Below are 7066 nucleotides of genomic sequence, written 5' to 3'. Positions count from 1 at the left end.
ACTCTATTTTACTTGGACCCACAATCAATACTCACAGAAGCAGCAGTCAATAAATCAACGTATTTCATTGGAAAAATCTGTTGTAAAAGACCTCTTTAAAATGTGAAAGAGCAAATGTTTTACTCTGGGGATTAGCAAGTTATGCCTGCTTTTAGCCTTGATATTTTTAATCACCTTAGATGCATGTGAAAGGAGTCTTAATTTCAGTGTCTGGTATGGGTTGAATGACTAACAGCAAGGTTGGTGGTTCAACCCACTTGCTGCTCCACAGAAGAAAGAGGAAGCTATTTGACCCTGTAAAGATTTACAGCCTTGGAAACCCTATATGGTCACTATGAATAACAATAGACTTGATGGTAATGTTTGACATATGCATGTGAAAGATGGACCATAAATAAGGAAGACTGAAGAAAATATGATGCCTTTAAAATATGATGTTGCAAATAATATTGAATATACCATGAAAGCCCAGCAGAACAAAGAGGTCTGTCCCGGAAGAAGTACAGCCAGAATGTATTTTAGAAGTGAGGATGGTAAAACTTCATTTCATATACTTTGAACATGGTATCAGGAGAAATTAGTCCCTAGAAAAGGACAAAATACTTGGTAGAGCATCATCAAAAAACAGGTAAGCCCTGAATGAGAGGGATCAACACAGTGGCTGTAACAATAGGCTAAAATATGACCATTGTGAGGATGTCACAGCACTAGAAAGGCTTTTATTCTATTGTACATAGGGTCACATAAGTGGCAGTGCGTGAGTTTTTGTTGATTAACAACACTGGGATATGAGCAATGTCCCCATGGCTTATGCTAAACTGTCACCATGCTGGACACAGTTGATCTTTGTGGCTTTAGAGGGTAATTATTTAGAGGGTTATGATTCCACTGAATTTTTTTCTGTGTATTCAAACTATTCCATCCTAAGATTCCACAGATCTATCCAAACCAAGCTCACTGTCATTGAATCAATGCTAACTCATATCGACCCTACAGGACATGGGTAAAATTGTACCTGTGAGGTTCTGAGACTGTACCTCTTTACAGAGTAGAGTCCCATCTTTCTCCCGAAGAGCAGCCGGTGATTTCAAAATACCGACCGTGCAATTAGCAGCCCAATGTGTAACCAAGAACTATTCAGGGAAGCTAGAGGGAGAGCATGAAAAGAAATGAGTAGTTGAGGTGGTTGGATGCACATCCATCCCTTTGTTCTACTCTCTATGACTTTTTCTGAGTTCATTCAAAATGTAAATTAAGACACAAAATAGAATTCTACCCAACCCTGCTATATGCCTAAACAGTATCCATTTTTCTCATTCTTACTGCTAATAGAAGCTCAATTTTGTTTAGGGTGATAATGTACCTACTTAAATCGCTCACTCCTAGGCTGCCTTGCAGCTATGCATAAGCATTTGACCCAGTTTGGGCCAAATATGTGTAGGTGAAAGATACTGAGTAGGACTCCAAAGAAAGTTTTTGTTGTTGTTTAAGGCAAAACACTTGTCTGGCATAACCCATTTCATTTTTGTCCTTGGCTCTTCTGCTGTCATGCTCCCTAGTCAGAATATTGAAAGATGGGAGAGTCACATAGGTTACATGAGTTTGGCAGACCAAAAAGCATGCATTCTCCTATATCCAAGATGAGTCCCTGAGCAAATACGCCAGACCTAGGCTACCTATTTCAAGACTTACTATTGTATAAGACAAACCCCTGTGTGGTGCAAAGGGTTAACACAATTCACTGCTACGACAAAGATGCCTTGGAAGAAAAACCTGGCAATCTACATTTAAAAATTCAGCCCTTGAAAACCTCATGCAGCACAGTTCTACCCTGAATCATATGGGGTAACTGTAAATCAGAATCAATTCAGTGGAAACTGGTTTGGTATTTTTGGTGTTAATATAAGAAAAATTAAGCTTTTGTGATTAGACCACTAGAGTCGGTTTGTTTTTTCCCATGTAGCCAGATGCAATTTGGACTGATAGAGAAATAATTAAAAGAATGTAGAGTTAAGTAAGCGTAATGATTATGGAACTAATCATTTAGCAATGGGCTGCTAACCTCAAGGTCAGTAGTTCAAATGCACCAGTCACTCAGGGGGAGAAAAGTGAAGCTCTCTGCTTCTGTAAAGATTTACAGTCTTGGAAGCCCTATATGGGGTTGCTATAAGTTGTAATCAACTTGATAGCATTGTATTTGTTTGAGTTTGGTGACTAGTATGTAAGCTTTGAGGGGGTAGTAATAGATACTTTGAATACAATTCTTAGCACTATAGGTATTATGTCTTTTGCAAATGGGTAAACGAACAAAAGCGATATTCATTTTGTGTTTTCTGTAGTTTGCCTTATTCTTCCAAGAAGATTGCTCAAGTGTTAAGACCCAGTCTTCTCTGGCATACTTGAATAAAAGAATAACTGATAGACACAGACTTGAACCCTGGCCTGTGTGATCTTGGGTGTGTCACTGTTTTTCAATCCATTTCTCATCTGTGAACTGGGGATTACACACGTAGCCCACAGGGTTGTTTTGGAGATTCAGAGTAATGTGTGTGTCTTGGATTGAGTGCCCTTGCATGCCGAGCTTATTCCTCAGGCCTGGGTGCAGGGAGTCTATTTGAGATCTGATGGCAGGGAGTGGCAATAGGAAAGCGGACGCAAGACTGAGTTAGGGGGAGAAGCAATCACAATGGGAACGGGGTGTTGAGGCTTTTAATGTAGGATGCAGGGGCTTGATTCCCCCAGGACTTCTGAGGAACATGGGTTCTGTCCTAGAATTGTCTACCAGAAACAGGAGGCTGGGCTCTTCTTCGCCTGTAGTGGTGTTGAGCATTCCTCCTAGTAAGGTGTCCTCTCCTACCTTCCTGGGTTTGGCTTTCCATGCCTTTGAAAAGGCTTCGAGGCAGAAGGACATGGAGAGCTGCGTGCTGCACAGTTGTGATAAGACACCATTTCAGCAGGAGCCTGCACTTACATAGAGCCGTTCGCCACTGCTATGATGGATATCAGGAGGAGCCCTGGAAGTGCAGTGGTTACAAGTTGGTTTGCTGACTTCAAGGTCAGCAGTTCAAAACTACTAGCTCCAAGGAAGAAAGATGGGGTTTTCTACTACAATAAAGAGTTGTAGTGTTTGAAACTCGCAGTGGGCAATTGTACACTGCCCCACAGGATCGCTATGAGTCGGTATTGACTGGAAGGCAGTGAGATGGTGTCAGAGATGGGTCAAAGGAATGTGGCATGGCAACCCTAAGAATCTGCTACAGAACCATAAAGTGCCTGGGATAGATGAGTTTATTGTGCTTGGCCTTTTAAAACCATCAAACGGGCAACAGTTAGAAAGACAAACATACCAAGTGTCAGTGGAGATAAGGGGAAAGCAGAGAAACACTGCTAATGATGCAGGTTTGCTGCACAGCAATCTGGCAGAGCTTAGTGAAAGTCCATTGAATGGACCCTAGGACCTAGTGAGCCCCTCCTGGGCGTACAACCAAAGAAGCGCAGTCACTGAGTTGACTTTCATTCCTCATGACCCTATCAAACAAAGCTGAATGGTCCCATCATGTTTTCAAGGCTTCTATTGGGAAGTAGACAGCCATGCCTTTATCCCACAGTGTGTGGAAGACGGCTTCAAACTACTGACCTTTGGGTTAGCAGCCAAGCACTTAATATCTCCCCCATCAAAGCTCTCTCCTGGATGTATAAAAGCAAACAAAACCCCAGTTGATTTTTCCTCATTAGCAACCCTACAAGGCACAGTAGAATTTCTGCTTTAGGTTTACAAAACTAAATTCTTATGACAGCAGATAGCCTCTCTTTGCTCCATGGAATAGCTGGTGGGTTGGAACTGCTCACCTTGGGGTTAGCAGCCCAACGCATAATTCCTGGGTATATAGGCCAAGCTTTTTATCCAATTCACAGGGCCCTTGGAGCATTTTTACAAGAATGGTCACCACACTGATGCCTGCAGTAGAGAAGAGTTGGAGCCGAATTGGATGCCAATCAACAGACAACTGAAGAAGGAAACAAAAGAAAGATGATGATTGCTCATGACCAAGTGGCACGCAGCAGCACATGCAATTGATATGCAGCATGGCAATAACTCTTAATGACATTGCAAGGAGTTGAAAAGGTCAGAAACTGAATGAGATTTATATTGCAGTACCATTCATGGAAGCTGAAAGCCCATTCACCAAGCAGCATGGTCTAGTGCACATGGCAGCATGGTTTAGTGCACATGGCTGTATGCCTATAAGGACACACACACACCAAGCACCCAGCAGGGGGTATTAGTCTGAAGAGGGGAATGGAAGTGATGTGAATGTGGAAAAGGAGGGACAAAACACAAGCAGGGCCTGACATTGATCAGGGTTCACGGTGTGCGATAAAGTAGGCATGATTAATAACTTCCCTGTACCAGAAGGCTGAGCTAGATTTTTAAAGCAAATCGAGTGCCTGGAACACAATGGTTGTGACAACCAGCTCCCAGTGGCTCCATGGGCAATATTCTCCCTGGTCCTGCACCATCTCTTTGGTTGTGCATCAGATTGTGATTCACAGGGGTTTTCGTTAACTGGTTTTCAGAAGTAGAATGCCAGGCTCTTCTTCATTGCTCATCTTAGTCTGGACACATCACAGAAACAGGTTCAGTCTCATAGCCGCACCCAACCAAGCTTCCCCATTTCAGTATCATAGCAACACAGAAATCAGTTCAGTACCACAGCAATAACCAAGCATCCCCCTGACAAATGAGTGTTGGATGCACATGAGTTGCATTGTCTTGGACTCAAACCCAGATCTCCCACATGGAAAAGGAGAATGCTACAACTGAACCACCAATTTACCCTCAGAATATAATAAGTATCCAGTAAATGGTTATTAAGAATGTGGCGGCCAGGAAAATCCAGCAATTTCCTGCCAAGGCTTAACACTAATATCTTTCCGCACACACTAGAAGGCTGCAGAGGAATGACTTTCTCCATGCCAGCCCTGGTATCTAGACAAGGGACCCTAACACTGAGCCACTGAGCCCCAGCAGGCTGGGGAGCAATGTCAAATTGGATGAGGGACAATCCTGGTTGAGTTAGTTTCCCTAAGCTCACAGGGCAGTTTAGCATGTCCACAGCTGTGTTCAGAATAGCCATGCGATTACCACCGAGAGAAATTCTACATGCTTTCACACCCCATGCTAGTCGTTGCAGCCATCGTTGAGTACAGTTCATGCTCATCACTATCTAGAACTCACGGTGACGCTGTGGGTGAGCCATTGGGCAGGTAACCTCAAGGTTGGCAGTTCAAAGGCACCAGTTGTTCTCTGAGAGGAAGGTGAGATGATCTGCTCCTGTCAAGATTTAGCCTGAGGAATTTTATATAGGGTCACAGTGAGTCAGGATCAACTCAATGGTGTGGGTTTGGTTTATTAGACCCACCATCAGATCATATTTAATGTATTTATTAACATGTATATTTGCCACAAATCCAATGTCTTTTATTTTTATCACTGCATTTCAATACAATTTGTGCCTTTGTGATTCTGTATTTCATTGGAGGTATTTGGAAATATTATTCTGGGGAGTGGGCAGGTGTTCCATAGCCTTTCCTAAATGCCAAAAGGATCCATGGGGTTGCAATGGTTAAGACCCTCTAATAGAGTTTATCAAAGAGCCCTGGAGGCACAATGGTTAAGTGCTCAGCTGCTATCCAAAAGGTTGAAGGTTTGAACCCACCAGTGGCTCTGTTCTTGGAAGAAAAACCAGGCAACTCATTCTTGTAAAGATTACAGCATAGAAAAGCCTAGAGCAGTGGTTCTCAAACTTCCTAATGCCACAACCCTTTCATACAGTTCCTCATGTTGTGGTGACCTCCACAACCATAAAAATATTCTCATTGCTACTTCATAACTGTAATTTTGTTACAGTCACCCTGTGCAAGGGTCCCACAGGTTGAGAACCATTGGTCTAGAGAGCTCTGCACTGATGCATTGAGTCACTATGAGTTGGACTGGACTAGAAGGTTCCTAACAAAAACACCAACAATCATTTTTTACCATGACCTTGTTAACTCAAAAAGATTAATAAGCAAATTCACAAATGAGGACATCCAATTGCCCCTCCGAACTGGAGAAGCATGAGTTAAATGGTGACCCTGACCCCACGGTGTCCTCCAGCTGGTGCCATGCTGCCTTTATTCCCTCTGCCTCTCAGTTCTGTGGAGAAGAAGGGGAAAGGGAGGGAAAGAAAAAGAAAGAAATGAAAAGATAATTTTTCCAGCTTCTTCACATCACTGAATTAACTTTACTTTTAATAAAAGTATTATGAAATGGAAATGGTGCTTTCACTATTTTTCTTTTAGGTGATATTCAGAGACATGGTGCTGGTAATTATTTGAGCTGGGGAGGTTAGTGTGAAGACTTTCTGAATATGGTTGAGCCAGCATGCCCCCTTCCAGGCCTAGCATTTCCCTGGGCTATGAGAAGTTATAGACAGTCTACCCTCTTCTTCCTCTGACTTCGCTGCAAACCATGGACACACTGGTTCTGACTTGACCTGGCTCCAGTACAGAAAAAAAAACCTCCTTGCATAATTGTAGTGCTTGCATTGGAAGGCACCCAGAGACAAATCTCTCTTCTGGTGGCATAATGGGTTATGTGTTGGGCTATTAACTGCAAGGTCAGCAGTTGGAATTCACCAGTCACTCCTTTGGAGAAAGATGAGGCTTTCTTCTCCCATAAAGAGTTATAGCCTTAGATGAGTATAAAAACTCAAAATGTATTGGCAGAGATTCCACAGAGAATAAGCCTCCATTAAATCCCCTGGGACCATTCACCAGGGATGGGATTAAACCCTGCTCACCGTCAGTACATCAGAAAGTGTATTGTTGCAGATATGATTAGGTTAAAAATTAACATCTTATCATTTGTCTTTACTCTTAACACGTTTTTCATTTGTTCTTTTTTTAATTTTCTGCTTTCCTTTTTATTGAAAAAAGTAACTAATGTCACTAAACAAGTAGAGAATTTGTTAAATGAGAATCTAATCGGTTATGTAAACTTTCACTGAAAACATAACACAAT

The sequence above is a fragment of the Tenrec ecaudatus genome, chromosome 16 (assembly GCF_050624435.1).
Source record: "Tenrec ecaudatus isolate mTenEca1 chromosome 16, mTenEca1.hap1, whole genome shotgun sequence".
Lineage (NCBI taxonomy): Eukaryota > Metazoa > Chordata > Mammalia > Afrosoricida > Tenrecidae > Tenrec > Tenrec ecaudatus.
The sequence above is the reverse complement of the archived record's forward strand: the minus strand, read 5'-3'. Positions refer to the sequence as shown.